This window comes from Triticum aestivum, chromosome 3B (assembly GCF_018294505.1).
Source record: "Triticum aestivum cultivar Chinese Spring chromosome 3B, IWGSC CS RefSeq v2.1, whole genome shotgun sequence".
NCBI classification, from domain to species: Eukaryota; Viridiplantae; Streptophyta; class Magnoliopsida; order Poales; family Poaceae; genus Triticum; species Triticum aestivum.
Genome location: NC_057801.1, coordinates 68,500,042 through 68,523,309, shown reverse-complemented (window position 1 = coordinate 68,523,309; position 23,268 = coordinate 68,500,042).

Genomic DNA, 23,268 nt, shown 5'->3' with positions numbered 1-23,268 from the left:
TCGCCGATGCTTCCAGAAGAACCGCCGCGCCTTCCTCTTTGTCTCCACCAACTCACGTGACGCCGGGTGCACCGCAGCGTCGTCCCCGCCGCCTTCATCGCCGCATCTGTCCGGCGATCGCCGCGGTCGATTCGCCGTCTCCGACGCCTCCCCGAGACCACCGAGCTGCTCTTCGACCTTGCTGTGAGCCCCAGAGTATTTACCCTCACCTCAAAGATCGTGTAGTTCGTTTGCTAGAGCTTTGCCAATGTCAAGTATCTCTTCCTTCGACCATGAGAGCGTGTAACTCCTGGATACCGTAGGAGTGCTTTGGGTGTATCAAACGTCACAACGTAAATGGGTGACTATAAAGGTGCACTACAGGTATCTCCGAAAGTATCTATTGTTTTATGCGGATCGAGACTGGGATTTGTCACTCCGCGTAAACGGAGAGGTATCTCTGGGCCCACTCGGTAGGACATCATCATATGCGCAATGTGACCAAGGAGTTGATCACGGGATGATGTGTTACAGAACGAGTAAAGTGACTTGCCGGTAACGAGATTGAACAAGGTATTGGATACCGACGATCGAATCTCGGGCAAGTAACATACCGATAGACAAAGGGAATTGAATACGGGATTGATTAAGTCCTTGACATCGTGGTTCATCCGATGAGATCATCGTGCAACATGTGGGAGCCATCATGGGTATCCAGATCCCGCTGTTGGTTATTGACCGGAGAACGTCTCGGTCATGTCTACATGTCTCCCGAACCCGTAGGGTCTACACACTTAAGGTTCGATGACGCTAGGGTTATAAAGGAAGTTTGTATGTAGTTACTGAATGTTGTTCGGAGTCCCGGATGAGATCCCGGACGTCACAAGGAGTTCCGGAATGGTCCGGAGGTAAAGATTTATATATGGGAAGTCCTATTTTGGCCACCGGAAAATGTTCGGGATTTTTCGGTATTGTACCAGGAAGGTTCTAGAAGGTTCCGGAGTGGGGCCCACCTGCATGGGGGGACCCACATGGATGTGGGTAGTGGGGGCAAGGCCCCACACCCCTGGTCAAGGCACACCAAGATCCCCCCTTAGAAGGAATAAGATCATATCCCGAAGGGATAAGATCAAGATCCCTAAAAAGGGGGGATAACAATCGGTGGGGAAGGAAATGATGGGATTTCTTTCCTCCCACCTTGGCCAACGCCCCAATGGACTTGGAGGGCAAGAAACCAGCCCCTCCACCCCTATATATAGTGGGGAGACGCATGGGAGCTTCAGACGAAGTTCTGGCGCAGCCCTCCCCCTCTCCCAAGTCGTCCTCCTCTCCCGTGGTGCTTGGCGAAGCCCTGCTGGATTGCCACGCTCCTCCATCACCACCACGCTGTTGTGCTGCTGTTGGATGGAGTCTTCCTCAACCTCTCCCTCTCTCCTTGCTGGATCAATGCGTGGGAGACGTCACCGGGCTGTACGTGTGTTGAACCCGGAGGTGCCGTGCGTTCGGCACTTGATCATCGGTGATTTGAATCACGACGAGTACGACTTCATCAACCCCGTTCACTTGAACGCTTCCGCTTAGTGATCTACAAGGGTATGTAGATGCACTCTCTTTCTACTCGTTGCTGGTCTCTCCATAGATAGATCTTGGTGACACGTAGGAAAATTTTGAATTTCTGCTACGTTCCCCAACAGTGGCATCATGAGCTAGGTCTATTGCGTAGATTCTTTGCACGAGTAGAACACAAAGTAGTTGTGGGCTTTGATGTTGTTCAATATGCTTACCGTTACTAGTCCAATCTTGTTTCGATGGTATTGTGGGATGAAGCGGCCCGGACCGACCTTACACGTACTCTTACGTGAGACAGGTTCCACCGATTGACATGCACTTGGTGCATAAGGTGGCTAGCGGGTGCCAGTCTCTCCCACTTTAGTCGGAACGGATTCGATGAAAAGGGTCCTTATGAAGGGTAAATAGCAATTGGCATATCACGTTGTCGTTTTGCGTAGGTAAGAAACGTTCTTGCTAGAAACCCATAGCAGCCACGTAAAACATGCAAACAACAATTAGAGGACGTCTAACTTGTTTTTGCAGGGTATGCTATGTGATGTGATATGGCCAGAAGAATGTGATGAATGATATGTGATGTATGAGATTGATCATGTTCTTGTAATAGGAATCACGACTTGCATGTCGATGAGTATGACAACCGGCAGGAGCCATAGGAGTTGTCTTTATTTATTGTATGACCTGTGTGTCATTGAACAACGCCATGTAAATTACTTTACTTTATTGCTAAACGCGTTAGCCATAGAAGTAGAAGTAGTCGTTGGTGTGACAACTTCATGAAGACACGATGATGGAGATCATGATGATGGAGATCATGGTGTCATGCCGGTGACGATGATGATCATGGAGCCCCGAAGATGAAGATCAAAAGGAGCAAAATGATATTGGCCATATCATGTCACTATTTGATTGCATGTGATGTTTATCATGTTTATGCATCTTGTTTACTTAGGACGACGGTAGTAAATAAGATGATCCCTTACAAAATTTCAAGAAGTGTTCTCCCCTAACTGTGCACCGTTGCTACAGTTCGTCGCTTCTAAGCACCACGTGATGATCGGGTGTGATGGATTCTTACGTTCACATACAACGGGTGTAAGACAGTTTTACACAGCGAAAACACTTAGGGTTAACTTGACGAGCCTAGCATGTGCAGACATGGCCTCGGAACACGGAGACCGAAAGGTCGAGCATGAGTCGTATAGTAGATACGATCAACATGAAGATGTTCACCGATGATGACTAGTCCGTGTCACGTGATGATCGGACAAGGCCTAGTTGACTCGGATCATGTGATCACTTAGATGACCAGAGGGATGTCTATCTAAGTGGGAGTTCATAAGATGAACTTAATTATCCTGAACATAGTCAAAAGACCTTTTGCAAATTATGTCGTAAGCTCGCGCTTTAGTTCCACTGTTTAGATATGTTCCTAGAGAAAATATAGTTGAAAGTTGATAGTAGCAATTATGCGAACAGTAGAAAGCTTATGTCCTTAATGCACTGCTCAGTGTGCTGAACCCCAAACGTCGTTTGTGGATGTTTCGAACATCGAACATACACGTTTTGATAACTACGTGATAGTTCAGTTAAATGGTTTAAGTAGAGGCACCAAAGACGTTTTCGAAATGTCGCGGAACATATGAGATGTTTCAAGGGCTGAAATTGAGATTTCAGGCTCGTGCCCATGTCAAGAGGTATGAGACCTCCGACGATTTTCTTACCCTACAAACTAAGGGAGAAAAGCTCAATCGTTGAGCTTGTGCTCAGATTGTCTGAGTGCAACAATCACTTTAATCGAGTGGGAGTTAATCTCCCAGATGAGATGGTGATGTTTCTCCAAAGTCATTGCCACCAAGCTGCTAGAGCTTCGTGATGAACTATAAACATGTCAGGGATAGATATGATGATCCTTGAGGTATTCACGATGTTTGACACCGCGAAAGTAGAAATCAAAAAGGAGCATCAATCGTTGATGGTTGGTGAAACCACTAGTTTCAAGAAGGGCAAGGCAAGAAGGGATACTTTATGAAACGGCAAATCAGCTGCTGCTCTAGTGAAGAAACCCAAGGTTGAACCCAAACCCGAGACTAAGTGCTTCTGTAATAAGGGGAACAGTCACTAGAGCGGAATTACCCTAGATACTTGGTAGATGAGAAGGCTGGCAAGGTCAATAGAAGTATATTGGATATACATTATGTTAATGTGTACTTTACTAGTACTCCTAGTAGCACCAGGGTATTAAGATACCGGTTCGGTTGCTAAGTGTTAGTAACTCGAAATAAAAGCTACAAAATAAAAGGAGACTAGCTAAAGGTGAGCTGACGATATGTGTTGGAAGTGTTTCCAAGTTTGATGTGATCAAACATCGCACGCTCCCTCTACCATCAAGATTAGTATTAAACCTGAATGGTTTATTGAATCTCGATCGTAGTGATACACATTTTCATGCCAAAAGATATAAGATAGTAATGACAGTACCACTTACTTGTGGCACTGCCATGTAAGTCATAATGGTATAAAACGCATGAAGAAGCTCCATGTTGATGGATCTTTGGACTCACTCATTTTTGAAAAGTTTGAGACATGCGAACCATGTCTATTGGTATATATGCATGAAGAAGCTCCATGCAAATGGATCGTTTGGACTCACTTGATTTTGAATCACTTGAGATATGCAAATCATACCACATGGGCAAGATGACTGAAAAGCCTCGTTTTCAGTAAGATGGAACAAGATGGCAACTTGTTGGAAGTAGCACATTTTGATGTGTCCAGTCCAATGAGTGCTGAGGTATGCAGTGAATATCGTTATGTTCTTACTTCACAGATGATTCAAGTAGATGTTGAGAATATTTTCTTGATGAAACACAAGTCTGAATTATTGAATGGTTCAAATAATTTCAGAGTGAAGTAGAAGATCATTGTGACAAGAGGATAAAATGTCTATGATATGATCATAGAGATGAACAACTGAGTTACGAGTTTTGGCACACAATTAAGACATTGTGGAAATTGTTTCACAATTAATACCGCCTGGAACACCATAGTGTGATGGTATGTCCGAACATCATAGTTGCACCCTATTGGATATGATGCGTACCATGATTTCTCTTATCGAACTGCCACGATAGTTTATGGGTTAGGCATTAAAGACAACCACATTCACTTTAAATAGGGCACCACGTAATTCCGATGAGATGACACCGTATGAATTATGGTTTAGAGAAACCTAAGTTGTCGTTTCTTAAAGGTTTGGGGCTGCGACGCTTCTGTGAAAAAGTTTCAGGATTAAGCTCGAACCCAAAGCGGATAAAGTACATCTTCATAGGACACCCAAAACAGTTGGGTATACCTCCTAATTCAGATCCGAAAGCAATATGAATTGTTTCTAGAATCGGGTCCTTTCTCGAGGAAAGGTTTCTCTCAAAAGAGTTGAGTGGGAGGATGGTGGAGACTTGATATGGTTATTGAACCATCACTTCAACCAGTGTGTATCAGGGCACAGGAAATTGTTCATGTGGCACCTACACCAATTGAAGTAGAAGCTTATGATAATGATCATGAAGTTTCGTATCAAGTCACTACCATACCTCGTATGGTGACAAGGATACGTACTACTTCAGAGTGGTACAGTAATCCTGTCTTGAAGGTCATGTTGCTAGACAATAATGAACCTACGAGCTATGGAGAAGCAATGGTGGGCCCAAAATTCCGACAAATGGTTAGAAGCCATGAAATCCGAGATAGGATCCATGTATCAGAACAAAGCATGGACTTTGGTGGACTTGCCCGATGATCGGCAAGCCATTGAGATAAATGGACCTTTAAGAAGAAGACGGACGTGGATGGTAATGTCACCATCCATGAAGCTCGACTTGTGGCGAAGAGTTTTTCACAAGTTCAAGGAGTTGACTACGATGAGATTTTCTCATCCGTAGTGATGCTTAAAGTCCGTCGGAATCACATTAGCACAAGCTGCGTTTATGAAATCTGGCAGATGGATGTCAAAACGAGTTTCCTTACCAGTTGTAAGGAAAGGTTGTATGCGATACAATTAGAAAGGTTTTGTCGATCCTAAGGATGCTAAAAGGTATGCTACCACCAGCAATCCTTCTAAGGACTGGAGTAAGCATCTCGGAGTTGGAATGTACACTTTGATGAGATGATCAAAAGATTTTGGGTTTATACAAAGTTTATGAGAAATTTGCATTTCCAAAGAAGTGAGTGGGAGCACTATAGATTTTCCGATGAGTATGTGTTGTTAACATGTTGTTGATCGGAAATGACGTAGGATTTCTGGAAAGCATATAGGGTTATTTGAAAAGTGTTTTTCAATGGAAAACCTGGATTAAGCTACTTGAACGTTGAGCATCAAGATCTATAAGGATGGATCAAAACGCTTAATGGTACTTTCAAATGAGCACATACCTTGACATGATCTTGAAGGTGTTCAAGATAGATCAGTCAAAGAAGAAGTTCTTGCCTGAGTTGTAAGGTACGAAGTTAAGACTTAAAGCTCGACCATGGCAGAATAGAAAGGACAAAGGTCGTCTCCTATGCTTAAGACATAGGCTCTATAGTATGCTATGCTGTGTACCGCACCTGAAGTGTGCCTTGCCATGAGTCAGTCAAGGGGTACAAGAGTGATCCAAGAATGGATCACAGTACAGCGGTCAAAGTTATCCTTAGTAACTAGTGAACTAAGGAATTTTCTCGGTTATGGAGGTGATAAAGAGTTCGACGTAAAGAGTTACGACGATGCACGCTTAACACCTATCCGGATAGCTCTAAGTAGAGATACCGGATACGTATAATGGAGCAACAATTTAGAATAGCTCCAAGTAGAACAGTTATTTGGAATAGCTCCAAATAGAGCGTGGTAGCTGCATCTAGGAGATGACATAAAGATTTGTAAAGCACACACGGATCTGAAAGGTTCAGACCCGTTGACTAAAAAAACCTCTCTCACAAGAAACAGGATCAAACCCAAGACTCTTTGGATGTTGGTCACATGGTGATGTGACCTGTCAGTGTTAATCACATGGTGATGTGAACTAGATTATTGACTCTAGTGCAAGTGGGAGACTGTTGGAAATATGCCCTAGAGGCAATAATAAAAGTGTTATTATTATATTTCCTTGTTCTTGATAATTGTCTTTTATTCATGCTATAACTGTATTATCCGGAAATCGTAATACACGTGTGAATAAATAGACCACAGTATGTCCCTAGTGAGCCTCTAGTTGACTAGCTCGTTGTGATCAACACATAGTCATGGTTTCCTGGCTATGGACATTGGATGTCGTTGATAACGGGATCACATCATTAGGAGAATGATGTGATGGACAAGACCCAAACCTAAGCGTAGCACAAAGATCGTGTAGTTCGTTTGCTAGAGCTTTGCCAATGTCAAGTATCTCTTCCTTCAACCATGAGAGCGTGTAACTCGTGGATACCATAGGAGTGCTTTGGGTGTATCAAACGTCACAACGTAACTGGGTGACTATAAAGGTGCACTACAGGTATCTCCGAAAGTATCTATTGTTTTATGCGGATCGAGACTGGGATTTGTCACTCCGTGTAAACGGAGAGGTATCTCTGGGCCCACTCGGTAGGACATCATCATATGCGCAATGTGACCAAGGAGTTGATCACGGGATGATGTGTTACAGAACGAGTAAAGTGACTTGCCGGTAACGAGATTGAACAAGGAATTGGATACCGACGATCGAATCTCGGGCAAGTAACATACCGATAGACAAAGGGAATTGAATACGGGATTGATTAAGTCCTTGACATCGTGGTTCATCCGATGAGATCATCGTGGAACATGTGGGAGCCATCATGGGTATCCAGATCCCGCTGTTGGTTATTGACCGGAGAACGTCTCGGTCATGTCTACATGTCTCCCGAACCCGTAGGGTCTACACACTTAAGGTTCGATGACGCTAGGGTTATAAAGGAAGTTTGTATGTGGTTACCGAATGTTGTTCGGAGTCCCGGATGAGATCCCGGACGTCACGAGGAATTCCGGAATGGTCCGGAGGTAAAGATTTATATATGGGAAGTCCTATTTTGTCCACCGGAAAATGTTCGGGATTTTTCGGTATTGTACCGAGAAGGTTCTAGAAGGTTCCGGAGTGGGGCCCACCTGCATGGGGGGACCCACATGGACGTGGGTAGTGGGGGCAAGGCCCCACACCCCTGGTCAAGGCGCACCAAGATCCCCCCTTAGAAGGAATAAGATCATATCCCGAAGGGATAAGATCAAGATCCCTAAAAAGGGGGGATAACAATCGGTGGGGAAGGAAATGATGGGATTTCTTTCCTCCCACCTTGGCCAACGCCCCAATGGACTTGGAGGGCAAGAAACCAGCCCCTCCACCCCTATATATAGTGGGGAGACGCATGGGAGCTTCAGACGAAGTTCTGGCACAGCCCTCCCCCTCTCCCAAGTCGTCCTCCTCTCAAGTGGTGCTTGGCGAAGCCCTGCTGGATTGCCACGCTCCTCCATCACCACCACGCCGTTGTGCTGCTGTTGGATGGAGTCTTCCTCAACCTCTCCCTCTCTCCTTGCTGGATCAATGTGTGGGAGACGTCACCGGGCTGTACGTGTGTTGAACGCGGAGGTGCCGTGCGTTCGGCACTTGATCATCGGTGATTTGAATCACGACGAGTACGACTTCATCAACCCCGTTCACTTGAACGCTTCCGCTTAGCGATCTATAAGGGTATGTAGATGCACTCTCCTTCCCCTCCTTGCTGGTTTCTCCATAGATAGATCTTGGTGACACGTACGAAAATTTTGAATTTCTGCTACGTTCCCCAACAGCGCCGCCATGGCCGTAGCTCGCCGTCCGCCATGACCGGCGAGCCCCGCGCCCCTGAGCTCCTACACTTGCGTTTGTTGCACCGGCGTGCTCCTGGTGACTCCAGGAACCCGTAGAGCCCCACAGCTGATCTCGTTGTGCCGTGTAACGCCGAACCCGAGCACGCCCGAGCTCCGGCCGCCGCTGCCGAGCTCGAGGCCATCGTCTCCGGCCGCCCTAGCTGCTGCTGCTTGCTGAAACGGGCGCAGGTGAGCTCTAGCTCTCTGTAGCCGCTCTCATCCATCCATTTGGACGCCGGAGGAGCGAGCCCAAGCCCTCCGCCGCGCCTGTTGCCACCGGCGACGAACCGCCGACTGGTTAGGCCCTGTTGACCAGGGGTTTGACCTCCCCTGGGTCGATGACAGGTGGGGCCAGCCCCCTGTTAATTAGTTTAGTTTATTCTAATTTTTTTAGACACTGTTTCACTGACCTGTAGGCCCTAATGTTTATTTAGCTGACTAATTAATGAATTAGGTTAATTAAGCTCTGTTTTAATCGCCCTGCAGCTGACACACAGGTCCCACGCGACAGGTTTGACCCTGGTCAACCGTGTTAACTTGCTGACGTCACACAGGCGTCATGCTGACGCAGTAAGTATTTCTGGAATTAAAATAAATCGGAAATGATTTATAAATTTCAGAAAATACCCCAAACTTCTAAAAATTATATAAAATCAACCGTAACTCCAAACCAAATAAATTATATATGAAAAATTATCAGAAAAATTCAAGGAATCCATCTGTACCATTTTCATGCATGTTTGAACAATGTTCGTCCTCTGTTTTGGACAAAACAAATAAAGGGCATTTAAATAATCATATATGGAGTTGGAGTTTGAATCATGTATTCAAACCAACTTCATTTAAATCATAGCTAAGTGCATTAGCCCAAAACACATTCATATTGCCATGTCATAGCATGCATCATATTGTGCATTGCATTGATCGTGTTTCTTCTGTGTTTGCCGGTGATTGCCCCCTCTCGATAGACGTGATACCGACGATGTGATCGATGACACCGATGAAGAACTATATTATCTTCAGAAGTGCCAGGCAAGCAAAACCCCCTTGTTCATTCCGATACAATCCTACTCTCTCGCCCTGCTCTCTTTTACTGCATTAGGACAACAACGACTTATTTGTTACTTGCTGCGGTAGCTGAACCCCTTTATCCTTTGCATGACCTGTCATTGCCACAGTAAATAGATGAAACCCACTAGCATGAGTAGGAGTTGTTTGAGCCCTGTTGTGCCTACTCATTCATGCTTGTTTGTCATGCCTGCTACTGCTTAGAGTTGAGTCAGGTCTAATTCATCGAGGATGAATCAGAGGTGTGTGAACATGTCCTACCATTGAGAGCTAAGTGTGTGAACACGATTTGGAAAGGTAGCGGTGAGAGGCCATGTAGGAGTACATGGCGGGTTGTCTCATTGCAGCCGTCCTCAGGAACTGAGTTCTGTGTTTGTGATCCATGACCAGCTACTACCACACATTGGAATGCTTAAGTGCCCCTCTCGACTTATTAATCAACTTGATCTCTGTCCAGGAGTTGCAACTAGTTTCTGGTGTTTGTAGGTAGTGTTAGTAGTCTACCAAGTGGCACCCGGTACAGGTGGGCTTGGGACAGACTAGGCACAGTGGCACGGTATACCAAGTGGCACCCGGATGGTGGGCTTGGGAACCCTGCTCACATCGTTTGGGGCCGTGAGCGACACCCCGGCCGGATCTCCTTGCGGATGGAACCCGAATAGGCGATAAACCTGGACGAGAGACTTGCTTGGTTAGTCAGGTCGTGGCCGACTCCCTCGCCCGGCTTCCGCTTGAAGGTTGCCGAGGTACATGACGTGTACAGGGCGATAAGTGGCGGGAGCGTGTGTGAAGAAGTACACCCCCGCAGGGTTATCATTATCTATTCGAATAGCTGGATTCCTCGGATATGGAAACTTGGACCCCTTGTACAGTTCTTAGACAAGTGAAAGTTGATACTCTAAAATACGCAAGATAAGCGTGAGTGCTATGGATGGCGTTCTCGTAGGGAGACGGGAGCGGATCCATAGTGGTGTATTGATATGGTGAATATGTGGACTCGTGTGCGCCACCTCAAAAGAGTTACTTGTAGTCGTAGTTCAGGATAGCCACCGAGTCAAAGCTGGCTTGCTGCAGTTAAACCCCCACCATCCCCTTTGTTGATAAGGATGCATATGTAGATAGTTCTGATGTAAGTCTTGCTAGGTACATTTGTACTCACGTTTGCCTATTTTATGTTTTTGTAGAGAGACTTCAGTCTCACTAGTAGTTCCGCATGGACTTCAACGTTTAGCTTGTTACCTCAGCTACGATCTTGTGCCCTCAGCAGGATCTGGTAGATAGTCAGGCTTCTCATCCTTTTTCATTTATAGTTGTCTGTACTCAGACATGTTAAGCTTCCGCATGTGCTTTGACTTGTATGCTCTGATTGTTGGGTCATGAGACCCCTGTTTGTAATATCTCGCTCCTCGGAGCCTATTGAATTAAATACTTGAGTTGTAGAGTCATGTTGTGATGCCATGTTGTATTGCACATATCGAGCATATTGTGTGTATGTCATTGAAATGCTTGGTATGTGTGGGATCTGACTATCTAGTTGTTTATCCTTAGTAGCCTCTCTTACCGGGAAATGTCTCCTGGTGTTTCCACTGAGCCATGGTAGCTTGCTACTGCTCCGGAACACCTAGGCTGGCCGGCATGTGTCCTTCTTCGTTCCTGTGTCTGTCCCTTCGGGGAAATGTCACGCGATGAATACCGGAGTCCTGTTAGCCCGCTACAGCCCGGTTCACCGGAGTCCTGCTAGCCCAGTGCTACAGCCTGGATTCACTCGCTGATGACCGACACGTTCGTTGCTGGGTCATGTATGCCTGTCCCTGTAAGTTAGTGCCACTTTGGGTTCACGACTAGCCATGTCAGCCCGGGTTCTTGTCATATGGATGCTAGCGACACTATCATATACGTGAGCCAAAAGGCGCAAACGGTCCCGGGCCAGGTAAGGTGGCACCCGTGGGAATACCGTGCGTGAGGCCGGAAAGTGATATGATGTGTTACATGCTAGATCGGTGTGACTTAGGATCGGGGTCCTGACAGCTTTGGTATCAGAGCTTGACTGCCTGTAGGATTACCAAGCCAAACTGGTCGAAGTTGAGTCTAGAAATTCTTTAGTTATATAAGGGAGTTGATTGTGGGATGGAACGTAAGGCTCTTTTACTCCTTATACCTCATGCCCTTCTGATCTGAGTCATCTTATCTTTTCTACGGGGTTAATGAACTAGGCTTTCTCTTCTTTCTATCAGGATCATGTGTTACTAATCCGTAGACCTATAGAACTGTTGGACTTAAGCCTCAGTCCAGTTCCTACTACTTCTGTATGTTACTGATGATCTCGAAACCTTGATATTGTGCTTCTGAGTGGTTATGCCACCATTTTTGTGAATGTCTCAAATCTTTTCTGAGCATTTACAGCCGTTATGTTGTCCGAGTCATCCCAGGTTTCCAAAGAGTCTGATGCATTTGCAAAATCCTTTTCCTCTGGTTTCAATGTCTTTTAGGCCAGGTTAATCACACAAATTGTTGAGTTGAGGTACTCCACTGCCTCGACCTTTATGTTGGAGTTATTATTATGACCCTAGGTGTCTCAGGGGATCATCTAGTAGTCTAGCCATGTTTTGTGTCCCAGTGTGATGATTCTGGCTTTTATTCTCGAAAGCATCCCGTGATGCCACTTAGTAGTAGGTATTCTACTCCTTGGGTTTTGAACCCGAGATTCACCCTACTTACTTCATGTTGATAGTAATTGCTAGCTCCCTTAGGTTATTAGTAACCTTTGTGATAGTCCTTGAAGTCCGTGGTATCCTCTTCTTCCAAATACCATGAACTACTTATGGCAGAAGTTCCTCGTTGAACTGAACGATCACAACCAGAGTGCTCTTGATGAGTTCTCCATGCTATATTGTGACTCTGCCAGCTCAATCTTTCTGCATGGGTTATCCGGAAGAATTATGTTGAACCTGGTTCGACATACTAATCTACGCATCCACAACTCAAAAAGTTATATGTTCCTTTGAGTTGTCCCTCTTTAGTTGTCTACTGACCTTCGTCTATCAATTGATAGTCAAGAGTATGCGTGCGTTCGTTTATCGATGCCTATTACTCTTATGGTCCATCAAGCCATTCTATCGCGGAATGACTAGGAGAAACAAACTCCAGTACCTCTTCCATATCCAGGATTGGGTCAAAGAAGTCGTACTCCGCAGATCAAATTGCTAATCTTGCTTCTGCTCTGTTCTACCTTGGAGTATTACCATCTTTTATATCGGGATTGTTATAGGAATTGCACACCATCCTATGAACTCTTGGTAGTGATACTTCTCACCATCATTAGTCATTCCTCGGTCCTCGTATTGATGCAACCGGAATACCGACAACTGAATTGTGATGTGTGAAATCAATACTCCCAGCAACCTCGTTGCTTGGTAGTTAAAGGATAATAATTTCATTCTTAGCGTGTTGGTTTTTGAATCATCCTTCTAAGACTGATCGTGCTACCTAGTCCATTCTCCTGGTTCACTCCTCGATCGATGAGTTAGGATTATTTCAAATCCTCGCTCCATTGATCATATCATCTTGCCCTGAAAAGCAAGATTGTCCTCGAGCTTAGTAACATATCGGTGGTTCGTGATTTTTCGATTATCTTCTCGAAAGTATTACCAGGTTGTTAACTTAGCGCTATGTTGAGTTCGTGATCAAGATGGTCTCCTGTAAACCACCCCTTCTCCAAGAATCTATGTGGGATACCCCTGAGCTAGTTGGTCAAGCTAAACAACAACTTGGAGAGTTGGAAGATAAAAGCTTGCCTGACTTAGTTCGTTCCAAAAGGATATTCTTGTGTAGTGTGTGTTGAAGAAAGATGATATCTTCATCGATTGGTCCCTGTGATCAGTTGCTAGACCTATTATCTTATCCAATATTTGATTTGAGTATGAGCTATCATCAAATCAAATCAGAACCAACGATATTCGTAATGTTGTCTTACTCGTGGGTTTCCTCGAGCATACACCATTATATTCTTTGGTCTGACCAATGCTATCACCGTGTTCACTTAACTATGGAAATCCTTTTATATGGAAACCTGGATTAATTGTTGTTAAGCCCATTGACAACATACTTATCTCCTCCATTATTTTGTTGAACATTAAGTTAGTGTTGGAAACTTTGTAAGCAATGCCTTCGTGCTCCGTTCATGAAGCCTATGCTTGGATGGAAGAAGTGACTTCCTCTAGTTCATGTGCATTTGGTGCAAGTTGCCGCCGTGGATTCGAGAAAGTCAATATTGCTTTCTTTGGAATCATTCCAAATCAGTCATGCACACGTGCAAAGAATTCTGTGGTTTGAAGACTTGCAACCTTCAATCTATATGTATCCCTAGCACACCAAGCCACTGATTGATTTGTTCAAGGAGAAGGAGTTCCTTCATAAGAGCTAATCCGGACTTATATAAGGACTTTGATATCCTCAATGATGGTTCCCAACCTGAACTCGGTAGTGATTTATTGTAAGACTACCACGTGGTCATGCTTGTCTAGGACATCGTGTTCACACGTGTGTAGCAGAACCAACTCATGTTTTGGAGTTTGCTATCGTAGTTCATTTCCCGAGAACCTCGCAACGTCATCTCGTCGAATTGTGTTGCAAACTTTCTTTTTTCTTCCTAGACTCGATGAGTCTAGAATATTCTGACACCAACCAGATCTGAATCTCAGGCAGATGTGATGGTTGGAACATTTTCCAAGAACTATAATATTGGTCTCGCAATAACCGGTAAAGTGGATGTCGTGGCCAACACACCCCGCCGGAAGACCTGTTATTATAATATCTTGATTGAGGAAGTTGGCCACCTCCCCATAAGGATTTCATAGGGTTTTACTCCAATAAGCTACTCCTTATGGATTTTTGTGTTCCCGAAGTCCGACCTTTTTACTTGATGTTTTAGATATCAAACCATATCTATGAATGGGTTACACTAGCACATCAAGGAGAACATTAGAAGCCGAGTGCTAAATGTCTCGGTCGATTATCCAGATTTTGCTTCCTTGGCCTCGCTAAGGTGAAATCTGAGAAATGTTATCTTCCTTTGCATCTGCATTATCCATCATCATTCATCATGGTAGCAAGTTGTGTTGCCAGGATCCTTGACACGGATATTGGTAAAATCTTGATGATTATGGAAATGCTCAAGTTCTTGAGAGCACGTCCAAGTGCTAGGTTTGATCGTTGGCATTAACTGTATAGTGCTCTCAGTTTCCTCGGTTATGCTATGACCTTTCAAACAGTGAATTCACTCTCTATTGTTGGGTTCTTCCCCAGTTATCAGAATCATTCCCAGCATTTGCATTTTGTTCCCAGCTTGCAACGCCAATGTGCCATTCTACCATGGGTCTCTTCCATTTCCGGTGGTAAGCAAATTCATCCATTACGTTGTCTTCAACAAGGTAATCCACATCATCCAAGTCCGAGTATGCCATTCTACCGACCCCCTCCAAACGATCGCTCGAGAATTGCCTTAGGCTGGTTTAAAGAGTTTCAATGATCTCTGAATCAAAGGTAATTCTTTTTGCCACTTAAGGGGATATTTCTACGAGTCACCATCCCTAAGGTGCCTCGTTGTGGTATCATGGCAACTCAACTCCTCGCTACGTTAACAATCGTTTACCACCCTGTTAAGTGTGGAATTGTAGTCTACCTGGTAAACCTCCGTCATTTGTTCCACTCCTTTCCGCTAGAGGTATGCTTCGTCTCTCAGCTCAAGAGATGTTGCTATGTCTCATTCCGAGAGTTAATCCTGAGTTGTTCGACCTTCGAGAAGATTGATCCTTCTAGAGTTCCCTTCTCCTCTCGTTGTCATGTTGGTTGGAGTTCTCGGAACAAGACATCAAGATAATGATGGTGAACGAATCAACGTTCATTTGAAGTGCACCCTGGATCGTGAAGATTATACTAGTTTGCGTCCCCCCTTCACCTTACCCTACGCTTGAATCTCGGGACGAGATTTTTGTTTAGTAGGGGTGAGTTGTCACATCCCTAGCTTCTGGTGTTGCCTAGTGTTTGCATCATGTTTAAATTTTGAAACTTGAACTGAGGAAATTTGGAAGCCTCAAAAACTTAAATAAAAGAAGGGCAAAAACCCTAAAATCTCATTCATTGTTCCAAAATGCTCTTCTTAAATGTTTGATATTTTTTGGCAAGGGTTCTGGTCCCAACCAAAATATTGAACATTTTTAAGGATTTATTTTTGGGACTTTGAATTTAAATCATTAACTATTTGAATTTGAATTATATTCATATAATTAGAATATAATTTCAAATACCCCTGAAATATTTTATGAGCTTTTGGAAAAGTCCATGTAGCAAAATAAAAATATTCAGAGGAGTTTTTGGCATTGTTTGAATTTGTTTAAATTCAAAACAATGGCAAAGATATTAATAAAAGAAAACAGAAATATAAAGAGAGAGAGAGAGAACCCCACCTGCGCCTCACCTGTGCTGGCCCAGCCCACCCTGCCAGTCCACTTGGCGGCCTAGCCCACCAGGGGCACCGCCGTCTTCAACCTCTGCCTACTGGCAGAGGCGTGTTGACGCGCCCGTGCCCGGGCCTCCACCTCCTGCTTCGCCGTGGCAGCCTCCCCGACATCCTCGCGACGCCACGGAGACACCTAGAGCCTCCCCTCGTTCTCCCCACTCCCTCTGGACCGCTCCCCCTCCTCTGGCTCCCTCTTCCCCTCTCTTCCCTGCGAGCACCCGAGAGCACCGACGAGCTCCACCGCGGCCAATGTCCACCCCTCGCCTCGCCGATGCTTCCAGAAGAACGACCACGCCTTCCTCTTCGTCTCCACCAACTCACGTGACGCCGGGTGCACCGCAGCGTCGTCCCCGCCGCCTTCATTGCCGCATCTGTCCGCGATCGCCGCGGTCGATTCGCCGTCTCCGACGCCTCCCCGAGACCACCGAGCTGCTCTTCGACCTTGCTGTGAGCCCCGGAGTATTTACCCTCACCTCTCCCTCTCTGGTCCGTCCCCTAGCTAGCTGCGCCGCCATGGCCGTAGCTCGCCGTCCGCCATGACCGGCGAGCCCCGCGCCCCCGAGCTCCTGCACTTGCGTTTGTTGCACCGGCATGCTCCTGGTGACCCCAGGAACCCGTAGAGCCCCACAGCTGATCTCGCTGTGCCGTGTAACGCCGAACCCGAGCACGCCCGAGCTCCGGCCGCCGCTGCCGAGCTCGAGGCCATCGTCTCCGGCCGCCCTAGCTGCTGCTGCTTGCTGAAACGGGCGCGGGTGAGCTCTAGCTCTCCGTAGCCGCTCTCATCCATCCATTTGGACGCCGGAGGAGCGAGCCCGAGCCCTCCGCCGCGCCTGTTGCCACCGGCGACGAACCGCCGGCTGGTTAGGCCCTGTTTACCAGGGGTTTGACCTCCCCTGGGTCGATGACTGGTGGGACCAGCCCCCTGTTAATTAGTTTAGTTTATTCTAATTTTTTTAGCCACTGTTTCACTGACCTGTAGGCCCTAATGTTTATTTAGCTGACTAATTAATGAATTAGGTTAATTAAGCTCTGTTTTAATCACCCTGCAGCTGACACACGGGTCCCACGCGACAGGTTTGACCCTGTCAACCCTGTTAACTTGCTGACGTCACACAGGCGTCATGCTGACGCAGTAAGTATTTCTGGAATTAAAATAAATCGGAAATGATTTATAAATTTCAGAAAATACCCCAAACTTCTAAAAATCATATAAAATCAACCGTAACTCCAAATCAAATAAATTATATATGAAAAATTATCAGAAAAATTCAAGGAATCCATCTGTACCATTTTCATGCATGTTTGAACAATGTTTGTCCTCTGTTTTGGACAAAACAAATAAAGGGCATTTAAATAATCATATATGGAGTTGGAGTTTGAATCATGTATTCAAACCAACTTCATTTAAATCATAGCTAAGTGCATTAGCCCAAAACACATTCATATTGCCATGTCATAGCATGCATCATATTGTGCATTGCATTGATCGTGTTTCTTCTATGTTTGCCGGTGATTGCCCCCTCTCGATAGACGTGATACCGACGATGTGATCGATGACACCGATGAAGAAATATATTATCTTCAGAAGTGCCAGGCAAGCAAAACCCCCTTCTTCATTCCGATACAATCCTACTCTCTCGCCCTGCTCTCTTTTACTGCATTAGGACAACAACGACTTATTTGTTACTTGCTGCGGTAGCTGAACCCCTTTATCCTTTGCATGACCTGTCATTGCCACAGTAAATAGATGAAACCCACTAGCATGAGTAGGAGTTGTTTGAGCCCTGTTGTGCCTACTCATTCATGCTTGTTTGTCATGCCTGCTACTGCTTAGAGTTGAGTCAGGTCTGATTCATCGGGGATGAATCAGAGGTGTGTGAACATGTCCTACCATTGAGAGCTAAGTGTGTGAACACGATTTGGTAAAGGTAGCGGTGAGAGGCCATGTAGGAGTACATGGTGGGTTGTCTCATTGCAGCCGTCCTCAGGAACTGAGTTCTGTGTTTGTGATCCATGACCAGCTACTACCACACATTGGAATGCTTAAGTGCCCCTCTCGACTTATTAATCAACTTGATCTCTGTCCAGGAGTTGCAACTAGTTTCTGGTGTTTGTAGGTAGTGTTAGTAGTCTACCAAGTGGCACCCGGTACAGGTGGGCTTGGGACAGACTAGGCATAGTGGCACGGTGTACCAAGTGGCACCCGTATGGTGGGCTTGGGAACCCTGCTCACATCGTTTGGGGCCGTGAGAGACACCCCGGCCGGATCTCCTTGCGGATGGAACCCGAATAGGCGATAAACCTGGACGAGAGACTTGCTTGGTTAGTCAGGTCGTGGCCGACTCCCTCGCCCGGCTTCCGCTTGAAGGTTGCCAAGGTACATGACGTGTATAGGGCGATAAGTGGCGGGAGCGTGTGTGAAGAAGTACACCCCTGCAGGGTTATCATTATCTATTCGAATAGCCGGATTCCTCGGATATGGAAACTTGGACCCCTTGTACAGTTCTTAGACAAGTGAAAGTGGATACTCTAAAATACGCAAGATAAGCGTGAGTGCTATGGATGGCGTTCTAGTAGGGAGACAGGAGCGGATCCATAGTGGTGTATTGATATGGTGAATATGTGGACTCGTGTGCGCCACCTCAAAAGAGTTACTTGCAGTCGTAGTTCAGGATAGCCACCGAGTCAAAGCTGGCTTGCTGCAGTTAAACCCCCACCATCCCCTTTGTTGATAAGGATGCATATGTAGATAGTTCTGATGTAAGTCTTGCTGGGTACATTTGTACTCACGTTTGCCTATTTTATGTTTTTGTAGAGAGACTTCAGTCTCACTAGTAGTTCCGCATGGACTTCGACGTTTAGCTTGTTACCTCAGCTACGATCTTGTGCCCTCGGCAGGATCTGGTAGATAGTCAGGCTTTTCAGCCTTTTTCATTTATAGTTGTCTGTACTCAGACATGTTAAGCTTCCGCATGTGCTTTGACTTGTATGCTCTGATTGTTGGGTCATGAGACCCCTGTTTGTAATATCTCGCTCCTCAGAGCCTATTGAATTAAATACTTGAGTTGTAGAGTCATGTTGTGATGCCATGTTGTATTGCACATATCGAGCATATTGTGTGTATGTCATTGAAATGCTTGGTATGTGTGGGATCTGACTATCTAGTTGTTTATCCTTAGTAGCCTCTCTTACCGGGAAATATCTCCTGGTGTTTCCACTGAGCCATGGTAGCTTGCTACTGCTCCGGAACACCTAGGCTAGCCGGCATGTGTCCTTCTTCGTTCCTGTGTCTGTCCCTTCGGGGAAATGTCACGCGATGAATACCGGAGTCCTGTTAGCCCGCTACAGCCCGGTTCACCGGAGTCCTGCTAGCCCAGTGCTACAGCCTGGATTCACTCGCTGATGACCGACACGTTCGTTGCTGGGTCATGTATGCCTGTCCCTGTAAGTTAGTGCCACTTTGGGTTCACGACTAGCCATGTCAGCCCGGGTTCTTGTCATATGGATGCTAGCGACACTATCATATACGTGAGCCAAAAGGCGCAAACGGTCCCGGGCCAGGTAAGGTGGCACCCATGGGAATACCGTGTGTGAGTCCGCAAAGTGATATGATGTGTTACATGCTAGATCGGTGAGACTTAGGATCGGGGTCCTGACATCAATCTCCACTGCACACACGACTTTCTCTTGAAAACTGTTTGTGTTAGGCCACCTTGCGCAAAAGTTTACCACCTAAAAAGTGTGTGTGATGGATAGCATTTGCCACATAGTTTCTTCTACGCACCTTGTGTGATGCATTCAATAACGCAAACGATATAATTATTAATATCATGTGCAATGGCAACGCTATCACAAACGATTTAACGGTAAAAATTGTGTGTGATGTACCTGTGAACGCAAACATTTTCCTTGGAGTGACTGTGTGGGATGTACATACAAACGGAAACGTTTAGTGGGGACTAACTATGTGGGATGTACTTGCAGCCGGAAACAATTTTGCCTGTATAATTGTATTTTTTAGCTCTACTATACATATTTCCGTATTTGAGCATTCACCGGTCGCACACGACATCATTTTGCCGAGCGTGTGTGCCAGGAGGTGATACGTCTCCAACGTATCTATAATTTTTGATTGCTCCATGCTACTTTATCTACTGTTTTAGGCAATATTGGGCTTTATTATCCACTTTTATATTATTTTTGGGACTAACCTATTAACCGGAGGCCCAACCCAGATTTGTTGTTTTATGCCTATTTCAGTGTTTCGAGGAAAAGGAATATCAGACGGAGTCAAAACGGAAAGAAATCAACTTGAGAAGTTATTTTTGGAATGAAACCCACCTGATGGACTCCATGTCAGAAGATACGGGAGGTGCTCACGAGGGTGGGGGCGCCCACCCCCCTAGGGCGTGCCCCCTGCCTCGTGGGGCCCCCGTAGCTCCACCGACGTACCCCTTGCACCCATATAAACCTACGTACCCTAAAACTTCCAGAACAGAAGATAGATCGGGAGTTCCGCCGCCGCAAGCCTCTGTAGCCAACAAAAACCTCTCGGGAGCCCGTTCCGGCGCCCTGCCGGAGGGGGATCCCATCACCGGTGGTCATCTTGATCATACCGGCACTCTCCATGACGAGGAGGGAGTATTTCACCCTCGGGGCTGAGGGTATGTACCAGTAGCTATGTGTTTGATCTCTCTCTCTTTCGTGTTCTCCCTCGTGTTCCCTCTATGGCACAATCTTGATGTATCCCGAGCTTTGCTATTGTAGTTGGATCTTATGATGTTTCTCCCACTCTACTCTCTTGTGGTGAATTGAGTTTACCCTTTGAAGTTATCTTATCGGATTGGGTCTTTTATGAGAAGACTTGATGTATGTCTTGGTGATCAACTTGCGGCTTTCGTGACATTGGGAACCTATGCATAGGGGTTGGCACACGTTCTTGACTATCCGATAGAAACTTTGGGGCACTCTTTGAAGTACTTTGTGTTGATTGGATGAATCTGAGATTGTGTGATGCATATCATATAATTATGCCCACGGATACTTGAGGTGACAATGGAGTATCTAGGTGACATTAGGGTTTTGGTTGATTTGTGTCTTAAGGTGTTATTCTAGTATGAACTCTTTTATAGAACGATCCGAAAGAATAACTTTGAGGTGGTTTCTTACCCTACCATAATCTCTATGTTTGTTCTCCGCTATTAGTGGCTTTGGAGTGACTCTTTGTTGCATGTTGAGGGCTTGTTACATTATCTATCTATGTTATTATTGTTGAGAGAACTTGCACTAGTGAAAGTATGAACCCTAGGCCTTGTTTCCTATCATTGCAATACCATTTACACTCACTTTTATCATTAGTTAACTTGCTGTTTTTATTATTTCAGATTACAAAAACCTTTATCTACCATCCATATTGCACTTGTATCACCATCTCTTCGCCGAACTAGTGCACCTATACAATTTACCATTGTATTGGGCGTGTTGGGGACACAAGAGACTCTTTGTTATTTGGTTGCAGGGTTGCTTGAGAGAGACCATCTTCATTCTACGCCTCCCACGGATTGATAAACCTTAGGTCATCCACTTGAGGGAAATTTTCCACTGTCCTACAAACCTGTGCACTTGCAGGCCCAACAACGTCTACAAGAAGAAGGTTGTGTAGTAGATATCAAGATCTTTTCTAGCGCCGTTGAAGGGAAGGTGAGTCTTGAAGGTATATCTTTAGATCTTGCAATCGAATCTTTTTGTTTCTTGTTTTATCACTAGTTTAGTTTATAAAAGAAAACTAAGAAAATGGAATTGAGTTTGTCTCATATGCTTCATCTTTTTAATATCTTTCGTGAGTATGAAGAAAAGGAAAATTGTGCTCAAGTGCTAGAAGAAGAATTACATAGAATGCTTGGCATGAAATATGTGAATGATGAGCATGATTGCAATGTTGTTAGTATGAATTCCTTGAATATCCGTGATGCTAATGATATGCAAAGCCACAAGCTTGGGGAAGCTATGTTTGATGAAGATGATATTTTTTGTCCCCCGAGCTTTGATGAGCAAATTTACTATGATGAAAGCATGCCTCCTATCTATGATAATTATTGTGATGACACGTATGCTTTAAAGAATAATGATAACCATGGAACTTGTCATCTTGATCTTAATTTTCAATCACATGATAGTTATTTTGTTGAGTTTGCTCCCACTACTATTCATGAGAAGAATTTTGCTTATGTGGAGACTAGTAAATATTCTATGCTTGTAGAGCATGAAAAAAATGCTTTAGGTGCTGGTTATATTGTTGAATTTATTCATGATGCTACTAAAAATTATTATGAGGGAGGAACATATGCTTGTAGGAATTGCAATAATGTCAAGTTTCCTCTCTATGTGTTGAAAATCTTGAAGCTATGCTTGTTTTGCCTTCCTATGCTTGTTGATTATTGTTCCGATAAGTTGTTTCCTCACCCAATCCCTATGCATAGGAAGTGGGTTAGACTTAAAAGTGCTAGTCATATGCTTCATGATGCCCCCGTTATGTTTCAATTCTTATCTTTTATGTGAGCATCATTGTCATCATCATGCCTAGCTAGAAAGGCATTAAAGAAAAGCGCTTGTTGGGAGACAACCCAATATTTATCCTTACTTTTTTTGTGTGTTCACATGATTATGCTACTGTAGTAATCATGTTTTATAGCTTTTGTTTCAATAAAGTGCCAAGTAGGACCTTTAGGATAGCTCACGGTGATAGTTGTGTTGATCCTGCTGAAAATCAGAAACTTTTGCAGACAGTACTTTAGTTTGTTAATTTACAGAAACGTGCTTATGATCTGATTCTTTTTGCTCTGGATTGGTACACGAATTTCTCAGGGTGTCCTAATTTGGTAGAATTTTAGGAGTTCCAGAAGTATACGTTTGATACAGATTACTACAGACTGTTCTGTTTTTGACAGATTCTGTTTTCTATGTGTTGTTTGCTTATTTTGATGAATCTATGAGTAGTATCGGAGTGTACGAACCATAGATAAGTTGAAGTACAGTATATATTGAACCCATATGAATTTAAAATGAGTTCATTACAGTAGCTAAGTGGTGGTTTTATTTTCTTATACTAACGGAGCTTACGAGTTTTCTGATGAGTTTTGTGTTGTGGAGTTTTCAAGTTTTGGGTAAAGATTCGATGGACTATGGAATAAGGAGTGGCAAGAGCCTAAGCTTGGGGATGCCAAAGGCACCCCAAGGTAATATT